A 26,800-nucleotide genomic window follows, 5' to 3' on the forward strand; every position below is an offset into this window, starting at 1 on the left:
TTACCTTCGTAGATTTTCCAAAATCGAAACCTTTCGTTATTAGCTATCTAGCGCTGGCGAACGTGTTTGTTGCGTTCGCCCGTTCGGAAAGGGTGGATGGCGAACGGGCGCATTACCTCCTTGTGCAGTTCGGTTCCGTGAAGCTCGCAAACGACCGCATCCCGCACCTTAAACTCTCTGTCGCATGTCTTGCAATCCACAACAGAGCATGTGTTTCCTCTGCCTTTTCACAGCGTAGAAAGAACACATTCGGCAACCACCCGCGAAATTTCCACTGCTGCGTCGAGGTGTGCACGCCGGCGACTTACGAGGCCAGTAATGGTGCCGTGTTCCGAGCGCACGTGTGGCGCCATCTGGTCTCAAACGGAAGAACTGCGCGCGAAGCGCGCTTTTGCTCCGGCCATCCCATTCGCACGGAGAGAGCGTAATTTGAGAGAGCGGTGTGACCGCTCCTCTCGCCGCACGGTGGCGCGCTTACCCCATGCGCGCTTTCCCTGAGGCAGTCGTGCGTAAACCGCGAAAACGCAGCTGTCGCAGGCCTGTGTGCGATGCGCGCTAGAAAATTACCGCACAGGAGCGCCGGCAAAGGACAAGATAGCTTACTGGTATAATATCTTCCTAAATTCGGAAGCAGACTTAGGACCGAGATAAAGCAGATCGTCATAAGAGCGTTTTTTTTTATTTGTGCAGTTGTATATGGCACCAAACATGAATTACTTTACATTTGAGCACAGCGGTCAATTTTAATTTTGCTATGCACGTGAACGTTAGTTTAGAGCCTTAAATTATAAAGAGAGATTAGCGTTCTGTCGGTTTTCGTGTGTAGCAATGGTATTTCATTTGAACATTAATGCATCCAATAAACGTTTGCTTTCGGCGCTTGTATATATCAGTCAATTCCTTTTTCCCTGTCGAATGTTGGGCAGGGCCGTGCCCAACAGCCTGCAGTGCATGAGGTTTTTTGGCGCATATAGCCTGATTGATTTAATTACGCAGATTAAACCAGATCTATAATGTTTCTCGCATAGTGTTCATTCTAAACACGGAGCACTTTCCTGTGGAGCGGCTGGCTGGCGAGCTTTTTTTGTGGTATATGCTGCCCTATAGTCTGTGACAGTAGCTCCTACGTTAGATAAGAGTGACCTCACGAAATTATCGAACACCACAGATACTGTGCTTGCAGCGTGGTCCTCCCTTGCTTTGCCAACAAAAAGGGAGCACTGCCAGATCCTCGAAAGTAATAGCTGCAGCCAGCTGCTGCCGCACGTTGCTTATATTTATATGCGGCGGGGCAATATCAAGCCTTCTTAGTGGCCACCAGAACACTGACGAACTCTGATTTTGGGTAGGTTAATCCCCCCCTTGACTGTAGGCTAATGAGTCAGCAACGGACTAGACCCATCCGACTGGTAAAGGGCAGGCCAGGAGCTGCACCTTCTACGTTCTTCAAGAGCTCTCGCCACGAACCCTGCTATATACGTAAGCAATGCTGGCATTTGTGATGCCTGATGGCGGCCGCTGCAGTGAGATAGAAAATGCCCATATAAGTATCCCGACCATGATCCCGACCTAGACTTTCTGCAATGTATTGCAAAATTTTCAAATCATGGCATTGTTGCCACTCAGTTGTTATAGCCTTAACATAAAGCAAAGTGGTCGCTTTTTGGTTGCACTTCATGGGTGGAGTAGGTGAACGAGTGGGCATCGCTTTCAAGGATGTGAAGAAAAAACTCAGCGCGATGGCAAGCAATTTAGACGACATGTCGCAAGGTGAAAGCATGTGTTGCCCCCATCAACTCTTAAATTACCACAAAAGCTGCATGGAGAAGACATTCGCAACTGTTTAACAATGTACCTCAACTTCTTTGTCACCTCAGGAACGAGTCAGAAAAAAACTGCCTGCGTATGCCTAGTCATTCAGTGTCGAAGCGCGCCAACAAAGCTGGTGCAGCGGCTGAAAGTGCAGGCAGTGCCGGCCGGACGAGCGCCGCTCGATGCTTAGGCTAAGACCGCCACCTCGCGGCGTTTTAGGGAACTAGCAGCATTACACTCTTCTGCTGGGCGAGGCGCCGAATGGGACGGCCGGAGCAACGGCGCGCCGCCGGAGCAGATCGCGGCGGCCACGTGTAAACGGTCTATAGTGGACGTCGCTGGAACTAACGGCGCTGCAGTCGCGCTTTTCTACACATCTCGCGCATCGTCTGCAACATCCTCGTAAAGACGGGTGGCGCCGCGCCCATACCTGCAGGTTAATTATTTTTTTCCGGCGTGACCAAACAAGAATATGGCATAACTGCTGTCGGTGCTGTCGGTGCGCACGATCGGCGCGCTTCGCCTTTTAGGTGTCTATAGTCCCAACCTTCTCTAGTGTGTCATTGTATATATTATGTTCTTTCTGGCGGTTATAGCACTTCACACCAATCTGTGCAATGAAATAATCTACCGTTTCTTGTGTTCATTAGGTTCGAATAATTGAACGAGATATGAATAAGGTAAGACAAACTTGTTTAAATATTTTATTGTACAGCTCTTTAACGGCACATCGTTCGTTAAACTGCGCCATTTTTAAAAACAATTTATCGATCTCTTGAGGGGAAAATTATTTTAAATGTCAAACGCTTCCATGGAAAGAGAAAAAAAAATCTTGCTTTGTAAAAAGCGTTCCATTAATGGGTGCTTAAAGCAGTTTTGCTCTCTTTCTCGCTGACTGCACTTGAGCAGTTACCAACATTTCAGAGCTCATTTTCCTGGAAAAAAAAGTGCATCCTCATGATGACGTAAAACTTGATCACTTTAGGAGTGACTTCCTGGCAGTGAGCATGACAACCGACTGCAGGCACAGAGGACTCTTCAAGCTTGTCTAGCACCTCCCAGAACAGGTCGCCAAATACAACGCGTTTCTCAAGGGCTTTGTGAACAATGCTCTCTATCTTCTTTATGACTGCGTACAGCCTTCGCGACGGCTCGCGTAGGCATCCTGGCTTGAACGACCTCAGGTCAGTCAAGTGCCTCTGAACAACATCACTTGGGCTGGCGTGTCCAGGAGCAGCCGTCAGCGTGACCTGGCAATCTTTACAATGCACTGCCTTAGCTATCTTCTTATGCACATATCCTGCTAAGTAATAGATAACCATTTCTTCTGGTCCAGCTCTTTCGTATCCATGGTCGCCCAGGTCATCACTTTCACTCGAAAAAGAGCTTATGCTAAGAAGCTTCTTGCATAGTTTTTCTTCCACAGCATTTCTGAGCTCCGCAGCAGCCTTTGCCTTTTCTCCGAGGCTGTCATGCAGCGACACGAGGACACTTTCAGCAGCTCCAGAACAGTTCCCTTTCACTGCATTCTTCACAGGAGTGAACAGGGACAAAAGCCTATAAATCTGGCTGAACTGTATTATCGTGGGATGGTCATCATCGCCATGGAAAGAGCGAACAATGCCAAAGAATCTCTGAAAAAAAGAGAAAGCAGGCGAAAAATTTGTTAGTAATTTCACCATTTACAACTAATTTTTTTCTTTCGAACAGGCTGCCGCTTATAGGCTGCTACTTAAGAAAATTGCGCTATGTTCAACGTTTCATCATTATGCACGCGTGTTACCTCCAAGGGATCTTGGTTCAGCTTGGCCGTCAGTAAAGAAGGCACACCTGCTTTGTGCAGCTCATCAATTATGTCTAAAGCCGACAGCAAGGTCACTCGTAGAGATTCTGTCGTTTGCTGTGAAGCAAACAGGAGCATGTTTCGATGTTGGTGGTTATGCTCTGTTTCGTCAAGCAGATGGAGGAAGTCCTTGATGACCTGCTCGAAGAAATCAATGGTTACTGAGTCAAACCCTTGAGAAGCAAAAGCGTATATCACGATAAGAAACAACTCAGAGCCCGCCCACTGACATCACATTAAGAAAAATTACCTGAATCTTTGGCGAGTTCACTCGGATCCCTTCCGCAGGGTGTTTCGCGTTCAGTGCATCGAAAAGATCGTTCATTTTTCTCGTGAAGGCCTCTGTTCCCTCAGTGTGTTCCAGTCCTTCAACACCCTCTGCCCTGTAGACCTGCAGGCCAATGGCAGTGCTCCGACTGAAGAGCTGCAAGAAAAGTAGTGTTTGATGACACCACTCCCAACACTGAAAGCGTTGAAATTTATACATTTTTGTGCATGTGCCCCTTGCAGCTAACCTGCACAGCAAGCCGCACATTCATTCTCTGCAGGTTCGTCGGTTGCACATGAGCTGCCGTCAGTTTATAGACGACCTTTAGATGTTTCTTCTTCTCCGTCTCGAAGAGCAGTTGATAGTGACTGAAGTCAATACTGTAGTCTCCAGCCTGGAAGTATTGTTTTAAAAAACAGTCGCAAATACAATTTTTCATCTCACTACCTTAAAAGAGAAGTGACACCAAATTTTATTCGTGTGTTATTTGTTTGTTATGTTGTGCTGCATGTGCTGCACATTAGAAAACATGGACAGCCGCGTGGATTGCGCTAACAAGATGCTGTTTCGGTTTTCGTTTCAACAGCCGAACGACGGCTGTGACGTAACAGACGTTTTGAGCTCGAGGCATAGAAAAACTGCAGTATGGTCGCTACCTTCGTCTATTAATTCACATAAAATTTTGCGCAAGCCTGATTTTTTGCTAATTGCAAAAAATAAATAATCAGCGATTATATCGTGGTTTTTGCATCACTCACGTGACCTCAAATCGTCTGCTTGTTAGGCTTTGCAAACGAAACCAAACAGCATGGGAGAAAAAAAAGTCAATCACAGATCATTAAGCTGGCGTAGGTGAATGCCATGTTATGACTCATGTATACTAGTGTCTTGCACACCATTCCGAAGAAAAAGAGAGCATTCAATCGGAAAAAATTGGTGTCTCTACTTCAGCTGACGTATTATTAATTCAAGTGGGTTACTTCAAGCATACCTGGCCATATCTGTGCTTGAGCAGATGGTTCCGCACACATTTGACGACGTGAGGAATGTCACACATAAAATGGTGGTACTTCCCCTCAGGTAGACAAGGATGCTGAATCTTGTGACAAGGAGATGCAACGTTGCCACTGATTCCCATGTGCTGCCACATTGAACGATTATTTCCAGCACCATCGCTGACCACCGATATGACAGTCGCTCCATACTTGTGCAGTTGGATAACTGCTTCCAACACAAGTTGCGCCAGAATGTTTCCAGGGGCAGCTCCCTTCGTGGCAAAGGTCGCAATAGGTTGCACCCAGTTTTCAAGCACAGGCACAAACATAAGAACAAGAGCATGATCCGCAAGCTCTGTGCTTCCTTCTGAAATGTCACCGTAATCGACGAAGCCGTCAATCTTATATGTCGACTTGCTGAAGTTGTACGCCTGGCGCAGTTTTATTTCATCTAATATCAGAGTGCCAAATCCTTGGCCACCCATTCTCCCACTTAACTGCTTTTCTATTGCTTCCAAACAAATGGAGTTGAACCCAAACTTGCAAGGTATGCCTTTAAGGACTTGAGTTAGACGACTCATGGAGGGCAGTGGCATAATCTTCATGTCATAAATAAGCCTGTAAGCTCGTGGGCTGGCTATCCTCAGCATGCCACATGATGACTTTGATTTCAGCTGCTTTAATGCTGTCATGAACGCCAGGCGCTGCAAAGGTGGGAGATCAACCAGTGTTGTTTCAATTCCTTGATCTGTAAGCTTTGAGAGCGCTGCTTTCAGTGCCACAACCTCGCTCTGTTTTTTCTCCCGCGCGGCAGTTGCTCGAAAAGCTTTCCTCTTCAAGTTCTGCAGCTTCTGGCCCTTCTTAGGTGCTGCCGTTTTCTTCCTCGCTCGAAACTGTCTTCTCAAACGCAAGCAACGCGCACAGATTACCTGCTTCGAAAAAACATAACAGTAGTGTTTGTGATGAAGAGCTTCTCACTTCGTCAGCTGTTCATCAAGATTTGTGTTTACTCCTGCACAGATATTTAAGGCATCTGTTTCCAGCAGAATGTTCTCAAGGTCCGTAACAGAAGCTACAGTTTTGATCAGCTGCCTGTGCAGCTTGTTGTAGCCGTTCACGAAGCAGCTACCATCTTCTTCTACGACAACAGCCTTGGGAATGACTAGACGGCTTGCCGCTAGCTTTCTGCAGTAGAAAACTGCGCACACCTTCCCAGTTATTTTGTCCTCTATTGATTCATGATGCCACTCAGTAGATGGTAGAGTCGCAGTCGCCAGGTCACCAATCGTCAGTGCAGTCGACGTAGCGCTGGTTTCCGCTGAGCGGGAAAGAGGCATCAGCTCATTCGGCCTGACTGCCTCTACGCAAGGCTCTCCTGAGGACGTACTGTCGCTGCACGGATCTTCACACTTATCAGTCTGCATGGCAGCACGAATTTTTGATGACTTCCGTCTGAATTCCACAATTTTCGGCTTTGATAATCGGTCTGGCAGGCCGGGAAAGAGTCGAGGGATGGCACCGGGCACTAGCGTCCAGTTCCCGCGGGGAATTCGGACCTCTTGCCCATTCACAACGTGCTTGTAGTCCTTGATAATATCGTCATGCTCAAAATGACGCTCACATATCTTAGACGTGTGAGAGAGCCGTCTATCCTTGCGATGCAACATCTGCTCCCACCTTTTAAATTCGCTTGCATCGCGAGGCGGTTGGAAAAAATGATGACCGGTGGCATCGTTTCTGTTGCCACTTGTGCAGCCGGGCGCAAAGCAGGATGGCATGTGTACCTCTCGCTTGAAGTCACCAAGTGCACATATTTCACCACAAACACGTTTTAACAACACTATCACACGAAAAACCAGCTTGAAAATCTGTCTAGCCTGTCGTAGCTGCAGCGAGCGAAACTCCCGCGACAGCAGACGATGTAGAAAAGCTCGACTGCAGCGCCACTAGTTCCCGTGACCGCCACTTTAGCCACCTTCCGAGCGGAGCTGCGAAACTGAAACTGTCTAGGAACGTTGGACGTAACTAATGGTGTCTTCGTCTGAGCCGCACTGCCACCGTGCCAGTGCGCAGGAAGTGACGTCAAACACGACACGAGTTGTTCTCCTTCACGGTGCCACCCGAACGTGCGGCGGCGTGCAGCGTGCTGCTTTCACCTCTAGCGCCCTCTGAGAAGCACGCACGAAATTGAGTTGAGCAGACGACAGGCGAGCGAAAGTCGTCGCCTGTGAGAAGTGTTGCTGGTGCCGGTGCAAAATGAATTCAGTTCAGCTATATGTCGACGGGAAATGTTATAAATGTGAGCTTACGAACGAACAACTGCAAACTCTTCAGGCAGGTAAGGAAAAAAAATGCTTTCTTTGGAGGGTACAGGAAGGAGAATGAAATGAACTTGGACTGTAAGGAGCCAGCCTGGCTTTTCTTGCGTCGCTAATAGTTACGCATTTTTTTTGTTATTGAATATTAGATCCATCTAAGGTGCAAGAATTCATAGCAACACTTCAAGAGAGCCAAAAGACATCCCTAGGGGATGACTTGGCAGGTAAGCTGGGGCAAATTTCACGTCATTTAGATCAATATGACACATCGAGTTACAGGAGCCGTGAAAGTGTTTGAAACTGACTGAAAGACACAACGACATCAATAAACAAATTTCAGAGAATAGAGAAAAAATTATTTAACCTGCAGGTATAGCAACTCGTCTCGTAATCTGATTTCGCCTTGTCCCAGAGTCCACACAGCAGCCTATTAAAACCATTGATGGAGAGCGCGACGTAACTGCGACACGCCGTGAAGGACGGTGTATTTCTCGAATATTCCTGTGTTGCGCATGTTCTTCTGTCATGTTCCAGAGTTAACAGCGATCCAATTGATGTTGGTTACGATATCTGATCTTCGATGAAGACATAGTTTTCTGAAATGAAATAGGCGTCATCTAACGCGCATGCCAGGGGCGGATTCATATGGGGCAATGCGTGGAGGGTGCGGTTAGGGAATAGCCTCATCTGTTCAAATGCATGTCGTCAAATTTTTTTAGTGGAAGAAAAAAATGGTGAAGGATGCGCTTTGGCCATGGAAAATTTCCGGCCCCTTCTCCGCCCCTGGATTGCAGGAAGCATACCTGATAAAGGAGGTTCATCAATTAAATTAAACATAAAACAAAAGCTTTGCATTAGCCAAATGACGCCCGTTCGAGGAGTAAACACACACACACACGCACAAAAAAATCGTTTTGGGATTCAGTTTATTAAAAAAGGTCACTGAAATGAAAATAAACGCGGCGAACATGCAAGGAACAACAACAAATTAACTAACCTTAAATGTAAAAAAAAACAATACTGAGACCACTGGAACACATTCATATGAAAAAAGAACATATTTGTACTATGCAGTACAGTATGCAATATAGAGTATATGATATATTTGTTACAGATGCAGAGCCTTCCGGCAAAGAATTTGTCTCCGTGTGGGACGAAAGAGAAACACCCCAAGAAACCACCGATATCCTTCGGACGGCCGACAGAGGTCTATTTCGGATGTTCTGTACGTCCGCTGAACATCCGCAAATAGCCGGTAGACGTCCGTCGGCCGTCCGAAAGGTGGCCAAAGGTATACGGTTCGCCCGCCGACGGACGTCCATTTGAGTACGTCCATTGGCGGATCTTCCTCGAATATTCGCATATATGGTGCATGCGTGCTTTTTTCGCTCCGCGCAATGCAATAAAACCAAAAACAATTTGATGCATAGCACGCATATTTTATTGTGGTTGATGATACACCAGCAGAGCAATGGGTTACATTCGGAAAATTTCTTAAATGTGACTCTTCAAATGTGGCAAGCTTGGGACACACATCCGTAATCTTCCCACCCACAGGATTTCTGAAATAAAAAAGAACGCGGCAAACATCAGTCATGTGAAACAAATGGCACAATGCAGTAGCCCAAGTAAAAACATTGGAACCAATTAATAGAAGTGTTTAATGCTGCAAGTATAAGAGACAATGCACTTTAACAAACACCTCAATAAGTATAAGGCAATAACAGTTCTCACTTTTCCACACCATATTTGACAATGTATCTCTTCTTTATTTATTTTAATGGGCCTAGGGCACTAACCTGCGCAGCACTGTACGCGACTGTGCACAGAAAGCCGCAAAGCTTCCGTTGCGAACCACTGCGACCTCACGTGCTTCCTATGGTCTGCCTTTCGCACGTTGTCACTCTGTATATAGGCACAGTGAACATAGCGATGCCTTAAAAATTAACAAGATGCGAAAACACTCCGTCCCGCAACTTTGAAGAGGAGTGGGAATTAGTCGCGCGAGTTGAGGGCTCGCGCAGCTGTGTGATGTAGGCTCCCGAAAGTGTGAGAACAGCACACACTTGGGGAATCCATCTCCTCGCGCTTACTGCTCCCACTGTCCTGTGAACGAATGTTATATGAGCATGCTGCATTGTCCTAGAAGCAAAGTTCCAAGAAGTGTACTGGATACATACCTTCGCAGGCAATCACATGTGCACTAAGCCTTTTTACACCAAGGTCGACGCAGTACGGGATTCCGGTGTTCCAGAAGAGCTTCAGGCGCTTCCCGTAGCTTTCGAATTGCTTAAAGGGACCCTGAAAAGCTCTTTGCCAAGGTTAGCAAAAGCCCACGAGAGATCGGTATTCCATCACTTGTCGCCGCACCGCAAAAATTAAAAATGATGTTCCTCCTCTCCCCCACATACCACCCTCAACTCATACACGCGGCCTCGCTCCGAAAAAAAAAGAAAAGACGGGCCGATGCTCCGCCCATGCATACGTCAGGCAATGGCGCTCTGCTTGTTTACTTCCGGTGGTCGCAGACACATGTGCGAAAGTGAGTGCGATTCACTGCGGTGCGCTGTTGCGAACGGCGTCGCAACGTCCGATCGCAGCTCGTCGCCTGCGTGCAACTTGCTAGATGTCAACGACGAGCCGCGCGCGGCAGACGCAACGACGGGAAGCGGGAGCCAAAGCGAGCACGGAGAGCGGCAGCGTCGTGATGACGTACTATCAGCGTCAAATGAAATGCGAACAAAAGACCTGAAACGCGAGCACAAAAAATCAAGCATATTTTAGGCTGGAGGTGAAATACAGGCGTGAGCTATTAACATTTCAGAAGAGCGGTCTTTTCGGCTTCGATGGGAAAATCAACTGCTCACGTATTTTGCCTCCCTAGTATAATATCTGCGATTTGTGCTGTTCGCGTTTCAATTGGCTTGTTCGCGTTTCAATTGACGCTGACAGTACAGCGCGCTCCTCAGGGCGCTCGGGGCCGAGCCACACCGGGCCGGCCTGCCAGCCTTGACGCCGGCCGCCGGCGAGTGAAAAACGCGCTAGTATTGTTTGTTCACGTTTATAGCAAGCCCTGGGATAGATGCATGTCAAAAATGCATCACTTCTGACGGTCGTTGGCCAATACCGAGCTGATCGTACAAGTGATGAATGCGATACTAGCAAATTTCATCCCATAGCCGCTTTGGCGCTGCTGCGGCGCTTCGCCTGCCGCCTGCTAGCTCCGTTGCTGAAGGCGTCGTGGAAATCGAATATATATTCTATTATGGGACGAGTTCGCAGTAAAGCGATGTGAAGAGTAGGCCTTTTGATATAGCGCAAGCGACTTCCGAAGCGCCGTCAGCGATGCGAAACCAGTAGGCCTAGCGACGACTAGGGCAGCCTAGGACCAGCGCGCAGTTCGTCGCCCGGCGTTGCCGCAGTCGGTGTCGTTGCCGAAAGATCCACTTTTTAACAGACATGTTGTCGTTGCTCGAATCTAGAAAGCATCATCTCTGGTAGAATGGCTGTTTTGTATTTCCTTGTGCGAATGTCAAGTACGCCGAGCATGCCGGCCGGCCGACCGGCCTGGATCAGGTCTGCCGGCGTCATAAAAAATGAGCTAAAGAGTGTTCTTGACGTAAATAATAATAAACCCTAGGCCAAGAAATGTGAAAAATGTGTCATTTTTGAGGATCGCTGACCAATACTGAGCTGCTGGTAAAGGTAACAACTGTGATACGAGCAAATTTCTGGCCACAACCGCCTTGCAGCTGCCGCTGGCCTGACGTTGGGGTCCGGCTCGCCTGGCGCCCGCTCGCTTCGCGGCTGAAGGCGTCGCGGAAAGTGACCATACTATTACTTTATTGTGAGATGATGCTGTTGACTGTAAAGCGATGTGTAGAGTAAGCCTTTTATTATAGCTCAGGCGACTTCCGAAGCGCCGGCCGCTGCCTCTTCGACGCGAAACGAGCTATAGGCCTAGCGACGACCACGACAGCCAGGCAGCAGGAGAGCTCGTCGCTCGGAGAGCCCGCGAGCGGTGCCGTTGCCCAAAGCTCCCAACATAAGCAGGCATGCTTTGTCGCTGCTCGAGTATAGCTGGCAGTCTTTCTGATGACGATCGGTGCCGCGCCGTCCAAGTTTTCGCACATCTGTCTCCTGATTGCTGCTCGAACAGCATGGATCCGGAGCTCCAAGCGCGGCTGCGTGCAGCCACCGCTGAGATGGGCTTCGAGCCTTTCAGTACACGCCATACCGAGACCCACAGGGCGACGACAGGCGCAGCTAGGAAACTCGCAAAGGCGGGCGCCGAGATTTGACGAAAACGCACGCTTTTGTGAGCAGACGGATTTCCTTCTTTACCGGAAGTACCACATTAATTTCAAGAAATGCGCTGGATTCTTACCTCTGTATACGTATGTTTTTAAAAAATAATAAGCAATCAATAAAATAATATTTCAAGGAGCATCAGTGGTCAGTTTCAAATGAAATGTTGTAAAAATTGCGCGTGACGTCAATTGGCAGAGCCAATGAGAAGGGTCGCCCAGTCCATGGCCAAGGCTGCCCAGTTTACGTCAAGTGGTAGGGGCGGGTAAAAACGCGCGGTGAGGTGTCGCCCTAATCGGCTGTGAGCGGCAAGTTTGAAAAATTGTTTGTAAATTATTGGTTCCACGCGCAGCTTTCTGAATCAGACTAGAATACTCGCAGAGACCACCTCTACAGAGTTGTTGCAATAAAATATGATTGAAGAAACCATTTCAGGGTCCCTTTAAGTTACATACAACTTTCGTCCACAGACCGAACAAAGCCACATTTTATAATAATAGAGCTATAAAGATCTGCGCGACAACACTACGCGACATATCAACAACAGCGCTACGGAGCCGTACTGATGGATTGGATTGGTCTCACCGCGAACTGACATCTATGATGATGGTGATAGCAGAATGCACGGGAGTTTTGATGCTTATGATTGGTTTCAATGGCAAGTTTAGCTAGCAAAACAGTGGACATGTCGCGCAACTCCTCTAATTTAGAGAAGTTTTATAAATATAAAACTAGTCATTGAGTTCTTGCAAAAATCTGCAACACCTGCTTCTCCTCTTAGATAAATTTAGCTCGCTGGCGGCTCTTGCACTGCAGGTAGGAGTGAAATCGTACCAATTTACAAACGTCTGCGCGTCAAACCCTCCAACTGATGCAAATAAAACAGTATACATACACGAAAGACTCGAATTTTCTGTGAAATAAAAAACGTCCATACTCATGGCCTGGGAAAATACTCGACCTTACATCCTTCGGACGTCCACCTCGTCTCTCATGCGGATATACAAAAGTGGACACTGTCCGTACGTCCGGCGGATGTACGAATACGGATATCCGAAATCGGATTGAGTTCGTACGTTCGATGGACGTCCGATCTCGGCAAAGGACGTTCGGATCTAGCTCGTACGTCCGACGGATATCTGTGGTTGCTTGGGACGACTGCTTCTCGAAAAAGTTGCCCTTTTCATGCCCGACGTGGGCCCCATGAAGAAATTCAAGGACAAAAAAGGCATGTGGGCTGCGATCGCGGCAGAAGTGGAAGCAGCTACAGGAAAGAAAAGAACCGCGTTGCAGTGTGAAAACCGCTTTAAGACGGTGAAGAAGAAGTACGCGAACGCACGTAAGCACAACAGACAGAGCGGGGCAAGTCCAGTAGAAATTCCTTTTGCACAGGAAATGGCCATGGTGGCTTCGGTAGACTACAGTGTATGCCCCGAGATACTGCGAGGTGTGGGGCGCATTGAGCGCATGACACCGGCACCGAGCACAAGCCAGGCCGGCACATCAGACAACGGGGCGGCCAGTGTAGCGGGAACTGACGCTGACGCTGCGGAGACTGCGCCTCCGGCCGCGAAGAAAACGCGGGTCACTCTCGGCGAGGTTCTCTGGAAGATACACAAGGACAGGAAGGAGTCCAGGGAGAGAAGGCACAAAGAAAAGATGGAGCTCTTCAGAAGCCTCCTCTCAAAAGACGGGTTCCTGCATTAATTGGGCTCCGAATTAGTGTTTTTGCGTTCAGTTTTTCTCTGTGATTAAATGAAATAAAAGCTTTCCATATGTTGTGCATTTTTGTCCTTGCTTTAAGAAAACGATTGCGCCAAGGCGCGCCTTTTCATTTCTCCAAGTTGCCTCAGCAGTCTTTCGGTCGTGGTCTCCTCTTGTGGTATGCTACTGTTGGTGGTGCTGTGGTCGTCGGTCGACTGTTCTTCATGGTTCTCATCTCCTTGCATGATGCAGACATTGTGTAGCACGCAGCAGGCGATAATGAATTTTGTGGCTCTCTCCATGCCGTGAAAGTCGAGGTGCAGCAACTGCCGAAATCTGCATTTCAGAATGCCAAAAGTGTTTTCGATCCGTGCTCGCGTTTGACTCAGTTTGAAGTTGAACCTCCTCTCTTGTGCAGTCATGTGTCCGTGGTCGCGGAACGGCGTCATTATATACTCGCGGAGAGGGTATGCAGCGTCTCCGAGTACATGGAAGCGGCCCGCCTCACATGCTGCCGGCAACTTCTCACTCAGGAAAGAATAACTGTAAACGTTGGCGTCGTGGAACCGTCCCGTGGGACCGCAAAACACGTCTATAAACATTCTTCTCTCGTTGCATACCCCTTGGAGGGCATAAGTAGGCGTGTCATGCCTGTCGACAAAACTTGCTTTGACTTTCTTGTCAGGACACCGCGTGGGTATGTGGGTGCCGTCGAGAGCTCCCAGCACATCTGGAAATCCAGCGATCTAAAAAAAAAAAACGGGACAGGCATCGCTCGCACAATACGCTGGCGCGTGAGGATCGATCCTTCACCTAAATAATCGCGTGAAAAGACGCGTGGTTAAATCTATATAGCGCGGTCCTACTTTATATCGTGCTTGCGGTTATTTAATCATTCAGTTTGGTATCGTACGTGGCTAGACTGACCTAAGTCGCAGAACATAACCGCACATGAAAGAATAAACAGTGAAAGTAATCAATGATCTTTTATAGGCCAAACAAAAACTGCAATGCACCTGCAATAGCTTAACATGTACGAGGCAGCACACATTTCCTAAAGGTTCTGCAGGAAAGCAAACTTGCCGCTTTGAAGCCGGAGCTCGTCTGGAGCTTCTCGGCCTCTGTACCGGGCATCTTGATGTACACTGGAGCGACGTCCTCCAGAAAGCCCGCAACTCTGTCCACCACACTATGTAGCGTGCTCTCTGCCATTCCAAAGAGTTGTGCCACAGATCTAAACGTGGCTTTGTTACCGGCATACCTGCAAAAACGAGTCAACCATTCGAGCGACTGGGAACGACTTCTGTGAACAAATATATGAAAAGGAATCATGCAAACACATATATGTTTTGCGCTTTGAGGAAATGATAACTCTTTACGAGGTAATTTACCACAGAAAGGACAAAATGTGTTCTTCGGCTGTCTTCTGAGGTGTTCCGCCATGCCAATAATTTTTTGGATACCAGCTCGAGCCTTCGAACTGCGTTGTCAGGAAATTGCATGTCGTTCGGGTCAGGCGAAAATGTCTCCGAAACTGAAAATAGACACCACGAAGAAATGAAAATGAAAAATAGACCAAATAGCGGGGCACAACAGATGGAAGCAAAGAACTGCCGTTATTAAACGTACCTCTTCATCGCTGTATTGCGGCACTACGGTGGTCACAAAGTTCTCCACTTTCGGCCGCTGGTAAAGGCGGCCGTACTCATGAATCGCGGCTACTAGCTCATCTTCACTCTCCGATGAACTACATGGAGTCCAACAATGCAAGCAGAAAACCGGCGCGAGAATTATTGTTCATTTGTTCCTCCCGCTGCATTCTGAACACGGTAGGGAAGGGGTAGGAGGCGAAAAGACGGGTTTGCCGAGTCGTCTGCTCCCGGCTCTCCAGGCGCCTGCTAGCGCGCGCTGCACGATGGGATTGCACCGCGCTCCACCGTCGGTCTCCACGGTGGCGCGGTGGAGCGCACGCGTGTCGTGCTCGTCCCAGCCGAACGTACGGCACCGCACGAGTGGCAGCCAGCCGAACGTAGGGCACCGCACGAGTGCGCAGAAAACGCCACGAGTGCCGTCAGCCGAAGACACCATAAGTGAGGAAAGCGCGAATTTCGAAACAGCAACATTGATAACGAACGACACCACACTCATGTAATCAAGACAAGCCATCGAAGAGTATGCAGCTCTCTACCCAATCGCATTGGAAGTTTGAGCGCCGTTTTGTACGCTTTGCGTAGTATGGTGTCGATTTGTAGAGTCTCCTGCTGAAAACTAATGGCCCTGGGAGTATCGAACACCTTCGACGAACTACGAGAAGCGCCATGTAGACTCACTCAAACCAGAACGAGAAGACACCTACTGGAGGAATTACGGCTACCTCTAGGCACACAAAGAGACAAGGAACAGATTAATAACGAAGACAGAAACAACATCCGGGTAAGACCAATACCCCGACACATGGATCCCAATATACATCATGAAAGACGACAAGCCAGAGTCCGAGCACTCACCAGGGAACTCAGCGACAATCCCAACGTAGTCTACACGGACGCAGAAAAGTATCGATACCAACGCAAAACGATCGCCGTTGTAACAGACGAAGGAGGGCAAGAAATAACCAGCGCAACGATAAACAGCCCAAACATAGAAGCAGCTGAAGAAGCCGCCATTGCTCTGGCAATATCGCACGGCAACGCAACAGGACACAACCTCATTATAGTGACGGACTCCAAACAAGCATGTAGAAACTACACAAGAGGCGGGATCGACAGCATCGCCAATCATATTCTACACACGACGAGAAGACACAAAAACACTAAACATAGTATAGTGTGGGTTCCCGGCAGTGTTGTCGGTAATGCGTTACAAGGAACGGCGTTACCGGTAACGCGTTACTTTTTTCGGTAACGTACTCGTCACCATTTCGGAACTGTAACGGGTAACATACTTGCGTTAACATTTTCCGCTAACGTGAGGTGTCACGTTACTAGTTACTTTTTATTTCAATTGTCCTCCTCCGCCTCTTTTTCAGAAAAAAAAACGCCGAAAATTATGTTGCAAATAAACAAAACCTACGGGTGCTCTGCCCTTGACGACGCACTCAACTAAAAAAAAAGCAAAACACGCATTCACACACTTGTCTTCACCCCCAAACCACTCACACACACAACTCTCTAAAGAGTGGACGCTTGCCGAGCCACCAATGAACCATTTGCAGAAATCTAAGTCAGTTTCTCTTGTTTTTCAGCCAAAAGGTCTTGTTCCCAGGCAACACTCTCGCATTCTTTGTGGAAGCAGCTCCCTCTTCTGAGTAAACTCAGGAATGTCGCCACTTTACTTCAAGATGGCCCCAAGAGAGCCGTCGAAAGAGTACGATGGTACAGCACAGAAAAGGGGATTGCAGTCAACTGGCTCTGTAGTCAAGTGCCTTGTTTTGCAACATAGAAAAGAAGGCTTGTTTTGCCACCTTTTTATGTGATGTCAGTGAAGAAACAACCACGAACCGGAATTGGCTGCATTGAATAGTCCACTAGCTGGACTGTTGGGGCAAAAAGCACCTGTCCTTCAAAATGCTGCTTAAAAAGGTCACGTGCACTGGCCTTCTACACCAAGACTGTGAGGAAGTAAGGCCTTGAGATGATCTGGCGTGCAGTCGGAGGCACCCGAAGCAAGCAAGGAGTTCTCGAAGATGCGGAGTCATTGTGGCCACGCTCCAGCTGGTCGGTCAGGTGCGGGAAGTAACGAGGGCGATGGCGCGAGTCCCAAAACACTTATGGCGCTGATGAGCCAGTGGCGAAAATCACCCCCCCTCCCCCCCGAAATGATGCTATGTCCTCGTCGCCAATGTAGCGGCATGTACAGCAGATGAACACGGACTGACAAGCGACCAACTAAATCCCCCTTTATTTCGACACACAATTACTTATATACACAGAGCGACTCTGGTGCCTCTGGTGGCAGGTAATTGCAAACCTGAACTGAAACCTAATATACAACAGAGTGTCATAAGCCAGCCATTGTGTTTCACGCTGCAAGTCGCGTATGCAACTTTTCGGCTTCTCAGCGAGAAACCAATTCATCTGCTTACGCCAAGCAAAACATGCTGCACGACGTTCACCTGCGTGCTTTCTTGAAAAAAAAAGCTTCATCGAAAGACGTGGGCTCACACCATGCACCCTTGCCATCGTCTCATCTACTCCGACTTAGGAGTGATGCAATCCGTAAGCTCTTGGTGGCTGACAAGCTTCACATCGAACTGAAGTGCACCATGCATATGTGTGTCATTAAGAAAGCTAACAGTACATAATCTATGTGCTGACAGAGCAGTACAGAACATTATGATGCAAATACGTGTATCATACATACCTCGTATAATGCCCTGCTTTGCTCGCATTAGATATTAACTATGCAATGATTGATAGGGGCAGTGACTGAGGATGCACGATAGTAAAAACTCGATAGCAACAGTTTATAGAAGATTTTCATGAAGTTTGCTCATTTAATGAATTGTACACTTTGTAAAGGAGTTTATTCAAAGTGCAGTTCGGTGGGCACTGGTTGAAGAGCATCACAATGGATACACTCACAGGTGTGAGTCAGGATCACGACTGCACTTTGTCTACCTCTTCACTGCACTGCTTGAGTTCTGAGGGTGTCTGCTATAGTGGAGGAATGTGAAAGCATGTCTTTGATCTTTATTTTTTTTTCTGACTCATAACTTGCAGTGTGGCTTTTGGTCATACCATTACCTCACAATTTTAATACGAAAATTGGTTTTTGAGGAAAGGAAAGGGCACAGTACATTCACTGCAGCCTTAAAGAAAAAGGTAAAGCCTCAAAAAGCATGCAGAATGACAGTGCATATGTCATCGGTCCGAACACTGTCGCAAGCTAGCCTCCAACTTGGTTAAAACATGTAGGCTATATGCAAGGAGAAACGCTGCGACACCATCTGGAACGCTGCACTGTACGATGAACGGTTGTTCAAAATTTTGGTGCGAACATAGTTGGGAATATTTCCACCACATCGAGGTCAGCCAGTGATGCCATTGCTGTGATTTCACCTCGACCATCAAGAAAGGGGGGAGATCTTGGGGTATCTGTTGGCGGCTATCACTCTTTCCTCTTATCTTTTAACACCACTCTATCTTCGCTACTTGCCCCAACAACACCACCGTCAACTCTACACCACCAATTCTGAGCCTCATGGACTCCATTTCATCCTTCTCTCAGTCACAGCAACAACAACAACACCATCAACTCTGAGCCTCATGGACTCCATTAAATCTGACTCTGAGTAGGATGTCAGGTGGGTGTGTTCATGCACAGCCAAGCCCGGGCACGTAATTTCCAACAACTACAATCCCATGCCTGGCCCAGGCCCCATGAAACTACATTTTCCGGCATAGGCCGCAGGTAGGGCCAGGCCTGTGCTTTCAGGCCAGACTGTCCGGCCTGTGAAGAGCTCTAGAAGAGATCTAGATGCATAAATGCAGACAGAGCCAATTATTGCCCAATTTCAATACCATGTAGTGGCCTCAAGCCATTAACACATAAGGCAGCCTTGAGGTTTGTACTATACTGAGACTCTTGATTTGAACAGGATTCCCCATTTTACGGAAGTTGACAATAGGTGGTGTTACAGATGTAGACAAAAATAGCTTCAAGCTATGTACTGCATTTCAACTGAAAAACTGGAGAATTGGGTATATGTAGTAAACGTGCAGGGCAATTTAATGGCTACGTATGAAAACTGTGCATAACTGACAAGCAGGCAAAGAACTTTCAACTCAACCCACAGTTGGCACTAGGCAATTTATTTGTAAATATATTACATACCAAAGGGGTATGAATAAATGATCAACATTTTTCCCTCACTGGTTTACTCTAAAATGAATAGCGTACAGCACAATTCAACAAGAATGTAGAAGGAACTGTTCTAACCCTTCTACGTCCATGTCGTTTATCACACTGTATACCATCCTGACATGAAGCACCAACGCATCAAATCGTATACCCTGTCAGAAAGGCAGTGATTTTTTTTTGTTTCTGCGTCTCAAAATAAACAATAACATTCAGAAACGACATTAATAACAATCATAGCTGAAAGTTTCTAAGCAGATCAGACACCACGAAACATTTGAATTGATCTGCCAAAGTAGGGTGTAAATGTTTTGAATCTAAAATTATTGGACATGTATAGTCAGCACATAAAACTCTTCGTGCACTATTGGCTTTAGCAATGAGTTTTGGGCAAACATTTCTGTTTCAACACATTTGATAACCAACCTCTTGTGCCCTAGGTATAAAAAATAGCATAAAAAATTGTATCACATGTGACGTTTACTGTTACTCGTAGGAAAAGCTGACTCCTCTACAAGCAATAACAAACCCAAAAGTCCTTAACATTGAAAGCAACAGCTGAAAAATGATTTGAGGCTGTAAGATAGCATGAGCGTAATTGGTACACATATAGCAATAGCAAGAACATTCATTGGGCCTCAATTTTTCAAGTCGGCCTGAAAAATGAGCTCTTTAACAAAAAAGTACATATTTTGTGCCTTTGTAAAGTCACAAAAGTTACTCAAATTTCGTTCTTTTGATGAAAAGAATAGAGTCTTGGTAAAAAGTCATAAGTTTGTGATACGAAGAGAACCCTCATGCTCAAATTTCAAGACCTTTGGCTTTCAGAAGTGAAGTAAGCGCACAATTACTTGCCTGAAAAATAAAACCATGCAGTCGGAACACTTTTGACCAAGTCTTTAAATGCTATGCCTATTCCAATAAGATCAATACCATTTCGCGCACAAAACGCAATTCCCACAACATAGTTCCAAACTGATGAAAAACTGTAGCGCCAGAGATAAGGACACAACGAAGGCGACAACACATGCGCTAACTTTCAACTGAATCTTTATTCAATGCACAAACAACTTTTAAACACTGCGACAACATCAAAACATCGTCCCACAAGCCTATCACACCGCAAGTCCCCTTTCACATTTTGTTCGAGCCATCAAGAAAAATCATCTCCTTCTTTGATAGAGATACAGGCAGAATGCTCACACATTCATCTTCTAAGTTTTTTACTCGTCTTGCTTCAATAATCTCCCGTGCTAGCTGTTTCCTGCTCTTGTTAATCACCTGGCATTCATCGAACTTATAGGCATGCATATACCTGGTTTTCATTCCTCACTGCAGTGTTCTGAAAGATTGCCTTTTCCATTTTCTATATTCTTATTGTGCTCGCGTAGCCTTTTGTTTAGGCACCTCCCGGTTTGGCCTACGTTCCAAACACTTCCAAAAGTTCCAAACACTCATGCACAGCAGTCAGCAAAAAAAAAAAAAAGAAGCTTACAAACATGCATGATGCAGTTCTGCCTTAGCTATACTGAACCGAAAACTCACAATACAAGTGCACGTAAAAGTTCACCCAGTCAAAGACACCATTTCCAAAGATAACAAGCCTTAATAGTTATTGAAAGATGAGATCTCCAGCAGTACAGCCATCCTCTGACTTGCTTTGTACAAAATAGGTAATCTAACCAGGTGACTGATAATAAAATTGTGCTCTTCATGCACATGATTCACACTAGACTTACAACCTAATGGAAAGATCAGGCTGGTTTCTCTGATTCAGCCACGAATTGATGTACGAGGGTTGCTTAAGATAAGCCAATCAACACATCCGTGCTTATTGCAGAGAACTGCATGAACAACAAAGTTATATTAACAGCAGCTGACTCAGCTTAGACGAACTGTACTTGAATGACAAGGTCTGACCACAACATACCATGATCAATTATATACTGTAATGACTGACACCGAGACGCGCTGAGCTGAGCGTCCGCTCGATTGCCTAGCCTTTCTTTTATCCCACTTCCTCGTCTTTCTCCGCCTGCTTCTTTCGTCACGACTTCGTCTTTGCTGTCTCGGCATCACACTCGGCCACGACTGCGGACGCCCTGTTGATTGTAGGCCGCGTCGCACCCAGACCTCGTTGTCGTACACGCGGCCACTCGTCTCGCCCCGCTTCAGCAGCCGCTCCTTCATGGTCTCGTCCTTCACCTCGACGTAGAGCAGGTTGGTGCACTTGCACACCTCAGCCTCGAAGCGGTCACCCTGCTCGGTGTTCCTGGGGTAACCGTCAATCAGGAACCCTTTGGCGTCGCCACGCTCTGCTTCATTGCTCCTTTCAGTAGCTGCAAGACCGTGACCAGTGGGACGAGCTCACCCTTCGTCATGATCTCGTTCATCTCCTTGCCCAGGTCGCTGCCGGACTGCACCTCCGCCCGCAGCAGGTCACCGGAAGAGATGTGCGTGAAGCCGTAGTTGGCCGCTATCTTCTCGCATTGGGTACCTTTGCCGGAGCTGGGGCCGCCGAAGACAAACACGACGGGGACGTTGAGTTTTGGAGGCCCGTCCATTGGCGTTGAAGTAGGGGAACGAGCAGGGGAGCAGGCCTGGCTGGAGGCGGAACTTCCTCAGCCTTCTCATCTGGTTGATGATGATGATGATGTCCTCGGGCTGAATGGCACATACCCACGGCGGGGGATTGGCCAGGGTGCATAGCGGATACAAACGCACTCAAGTACAGGGAATGGAGTATAATTAAATCTAAAATTTGGGACACAGAGCTAGAATTTGTACAATAAAAAAAATACGGAGAAAGAAAAGTTGTGAATTCACATTCTAGCAGAGGAATCTACCAGATGAAATTATATAATTGTGAATAGAATCGAACACTGGTTTCAGGGCATATCCCTTGGCGCTTGCCCCGAAGGATAAGAGAATTGGAATAGATAGAGGAAGCCCAAGCCGAGCGAGGGGGATCTCCAAGCAAATTCTACGGAGAGCAGCGAGCCGCCTGCAGGAGAGGAAAAAATGTTCTATAGACTCAATTTCGCCACAAGACTCACAAAGGTTGGATATCGAAAGCCCCGATCGGCATAAATAAAGATTTAGCCGCGGTATCCTGCAGCGCAAAAGGGTCATGGACACCTCACATTGCCTCGAACTGCACATCCGCACACTCCAAGGAAATGCCAGGTGTTGAAAATCCGCTGCAGCGAGGAGAGGCTCATGGCTCAAGGTGTGGAAACGCTGGAATCGCTGAAAGCGTGCTAGAGTCAAGTAAATAGTATTTGGGACGAAAGGGACAATAGGACCATCAAGGGCAGACTTCGCTAAAAAATCAGCCCTCTCATTAGAAACAATGCCACAGTGCCCAGGGACCCAGTGAAAGCGAACTTCTGAAACATGTGGAGGAATAAAAAATTGAAGGGAACGGCTCATAGGAGTATCACTCGAGGTTTCGAGCGCTGCCAAAACAGAAAGGTTGTCTGAGAGTATAATAACCCGAGTGGCATTGCAGGGAATCCTTATTAAGGCCAACTCAATGGCCAGAAACTCAGCTACAAAAATAGGGGTATAGTCAGGGGCCCGAAATGAGTAACTCCAATCAAGAGCCCTTGAGTAAATACCAATAGCGGCCTTTTCATTTTGCTGGGAGGCATCTGTATAGACGGCAATATGGTTAGGAAAATTGTCTAGGTACTCCTCTATGAGCCCATTTAACATATTGGCGGGCACGTTCTTAGCATTCCTTGGGAGGGTGTTGTCAAAGAAGACCGCCGTGTCAGCCCGCCTGTGGTTGACCAGTACTAAAGATCTCACTGATACAGAAATATTTGACAGCAGGGAGTTAGTGAACACCACCTGAGGGAGTTTATACCGAGGCCAGGGAGTACCAAAGAAGAGAGTTGGGTTCGTTGTAAATATAGGGTTAGCCAATCCAGGAACAGGCTCCAAAGACCTTAAAAATGTCCGCACAGTGATAAGCTCAAACCGGGAATTGAGATCAGGTATCCGCGCCTCCAAGTACAGCACAGCATTAGCTACTGATTTAGGCAGACCTAAGCAAAGGCGCAGAGCGCGTCGCTCCATAACAAACAGGGGTTCACGTTTGTACTTTGGGCACCCAGAAAAGAGAACGGAGCCGAATTCAAGGATTGGCCGTACATAGGTCTTATAAAGAAGTAGTAGAGTGTCTCGTCGCATACCGAATTTTTTGTTGCTGATCCTCACCAACCGGCCGAGGGCACACTCACCCTTAAGCGCAATGCTTCTAATGTGTGGCCGCCAGTCTAAATGCGGGTCATATATTATACCCAAGTATTTTGTTGAATCAACTTGCGGGATGAGGATAGAGTGATACGACAGAGAGATGTAAAGAGGGGTTGCTTGTGGGAAAACAAGGACGGCACACTTGTTCACATTTAAAGTTAACTTTATGCTGTCTAGCCAAACTTCCAGAGCATTTAAATACTCTTGCAGTAATTGGTACAGGATATGAATGTCTTTGGCAGAAGCGAAAAAAGCAATATCATCCGCATACACATAAACTTTGACGGCAGGGTGAATAGGGATATCACGCATTAGTATGTTAAACAATAACGGTGAAAGAACGGAGCCTTGTGGGACACCTCTAGACTGGGCGTATGTTGTAGAAGTTAACGTACCCTTAGAACAAAAGAACGCTCTATTCTTCAAGAACTCTCCTATCCACGCAAATAGGTACAAAGGAGGTTGTACATTAGCCAGTTTATGAAGCAAAATGCTGTGTTCAACGCTGTCGTAAGCCTTTGCAATATCTAAAGTAACCAGAGCTGATACCTCATTTTGCCTCATTGCAACCTTCATACGGCTCTCCAAGTCTATGTGCGCGGTCCAAATCGAACACCCCCGGCGAAAGCCAATCTGAGCCTCGCTAAAACCTTGAAGACTCAGAATATGACTCGTGAGGCGGCTGAAGACTACCCGCTCTACAAGCTTAACCAAATTTGATGTGAGAGCAATCGGCCGAATATTGTCGAGATCAAAACCCTTCCCCTGCTCTTTCAGCAGTAAAATAATTTTCGCTGTTTTCCAATTTTGTGGAATCCAGGCTTTTTCCAAAGACCAGTTCACAATCTGCAAGAGGTACGGGGCAAAATCTTGCATTAGGATTTTAAGCATGCCAACTGTTACTCCGTCAATCCCAGGGGCAGCAGATTGCAGGCAATTAACTACGGACGCTAAATCAGAGGCAGATACCTTAGTGAAGTCTCCACCCAAATGAAACGGGGTTGATGGAAAGGTAGTGCGAGCTTGAAAACGCACAGCAAGGCCTTGAGCTATGGACTCTAGTATATCTTTTTCGTCCCGAGGTGGCAATACTGTGGACTGAGAGATGTGAGAAGAGGGCAGCACATGAGTATGTTCCATGAATCTATAAAGAGACTTCCGGTTGACAGGATTAGACAGATAGGTGTTCAGGCTGGCATTGTAATCATCCTTAGCCTTAGATATTGTTCTTTTAAAAGAGGCTGCAAAGAATTTGTAATTTATCCAGTTCTTTGGGCACTGGTTGTGCGTTAGACTCTTCCATGCAGCTTTCCTTCGACGATAGGCTTTTTCGCAGTCGTCATTCCACCAACTGGAAGGAGTCTTATTTACAACGCCTGACCGGACTGTAAAGACTGCTCGCCGAGAGGCGTCTAACACTGAATTTAATACCAGAGGGCCCCCGTCAGATTTATCGGAGGGGGAAACAGACGAGAGGGCCTCACCTAGGAGGTTCTTGAACAGTGTAGTATTTATAAATTTTTGTGGCGAACCAGTCGCCCTGACTGGACTGCACGCAATAGTGAAAGAGATTGGGGAGTGGTCACTGGACGTACCGCAGTCAACTGTACACCACGAAGATACCGCTGTACCATTAACTGCTAGCGTTAAATCAATTGCTGATCGAGAATTAGCCCTCATGTAAGTTATGGCGCGACTATTGTAACAGCACACGCCGTTTGCTGACATCCAAGACCAAAGTAATTTCCCGCTAAAGTCTGATCTGAAACCCCAAATTACATGATGAGAATTGAAGTCCCCAGCTAGAACTACTCGTCTGCTGATGCGCAGTAACGCATCGAGCTCATCCGTCCTACGGACTCCTGCGGGGAAGTAGATATTTGCCACCGTAACAGGGGGCACTGCGGAATAATGATTTCAACGGCAAGTATCTCACAATCAGGTCTCATAATTTTGTGAGACACTTTAGCACGATGATACAGTTTTTTCTCCTCCACTTTCTTTTCTTCTTCTTTCTCTTCTTTCTTCTCCTCCTTCTTCTCTTCCTTCTTTTCCTCTTGGCCTTTCTGATCATGAACAGGCCGTCCATATCATCGTCGGCATCCCTGACATAGGCGCCGCGAAGTCGTCCGCTGGTGGATCGGCGTGGAGGGCCGCGGCAGACCAAGACAGTACCCGGACTGTTGCAGGCTCTCGACCATGTCCCTGCGAGGTCGTCATGCAAGGTTGTGTGTTCGAAGCTGCGTCGACGCATCAAGGGCGGCGCCGGTGGTGGACTATCTTCTCGATTCTCATCAAGCTGCCTGCCCTGATGCAGCCTCTCTCGAACGGGAGGGGACGTGGGAGCATCCAATCCTCTTTCGATTTGGAACATTCGGAGGCGCGATACTAATGGCCCGCTGCCAACCCTGGAACCCGGAGAAGGCGGCAGCCGCGAACGGCCTACTGGTAGCCTGCGTCCGGAGCGGGACCCGGCAGTTGCTGGCTGCCGAGCAGGTGGCACTGGAGGGGGCCGCTTTCCGCTGAGGGCCTCGTAACCCTCATCGATGCGGTCCTCTTCATCACTTCACTGGAGCAATGAAGAAGAGCGTGGCGACGCCAAAGGGTTCCTGATTGACGGTTACCCCAGGAACACCGAGCAGGGTGACCGCTTCGAGGCTGAGGTGTGCAAGTGCACCAACCTGCTCTACGTCGAGGTGAAGGACGAGACCATGAAGGAGCGGCTGCTGAAGCGGGGCGAGACGAGTGGCCGCGTGTACGACAACGAGGTCTGGGTGCGACGCGGCCTACAATCAACAGGGCGTCCGCAGTCGTGGCCGAGTGTGATGCCGAGACAGCAAAGACGAAGTCGTGATGAAAGAAGCAGGCGGAGGAAGACGAGGAAGTGGGATTACAGAAAGGCTACGCAATCGAGCGGACGCTCAGCTCAGCGCGTCTCGGTGTCTGTCTTTACAATATACCAAGAAACTCCGCCTCAATTTTAATCTTGATCGACTTGGTCGACGGGAGTGGATTTCTCAGCTTTGAAGCAAAGTCTGCGCTTTTGAGAGCTGCATTCACTTCGAGACTTTTCTTTCAGCTCCCTGAAACCTGGCTTTGTTACTCTGGTGATGTCTCCACCTTCGAGGTAATCTTGAGTGCCTTTTGAAGGCGACCTTACAGTCATGCGTGGAGAAATGTTTCTTCGTTTTGGCGGCGTGCAGCCAAAGTCACACTCTCCGTCATAGTCATCGCTGTCACTGATTATTACTGCTGCCTCAGCTTCACTGCGTGCGGCTTGAGTAATCCTTTGTGAGGGCCGTACAGTACTCTTACCTAAAGAAGAGCCAAGAGACTCCTCCCAAGGTTTGGCAGAGGACTTAACAGGCTTTTCCAAGTGATCTGGTGCCCCAGACGTCATGCGCGGTGATGGCTCTGCCTTTCTTGTCGG

General features: G+C 47.6%; 1 pseudogene; it reads right to left on the bottom strand.

Moving 5' to 3' along the window:
- Window positions 1-13,047: 13,047 nt before the first annotated feature.
- On the bottom strand, window positions 13,048-21,687 carry LOC149366710 (adenylate kinase isoenzyme 1 pseudogene; annotated as a pseudogene).
- Window positions 21,688-26,800: the final 5,113 nt, after the last annotated feature.

Source organism: Amblyomma mixtum, chromosome 1 (genome assembly GCF_055824585.1).
Source record: "Amblyomma mixtum isolate Tamu chromosome 1, ASM5582458v1, whole genome shotgun sequence".
In the NCBI taxonomy this organism is placed as follows: domain Eukaryota; kingdom Metazoa; phylum Arthropoda; class Arachnida; order Ixodida; family Ixodidae; genus Amblyomma; species Amblyomma mixtum.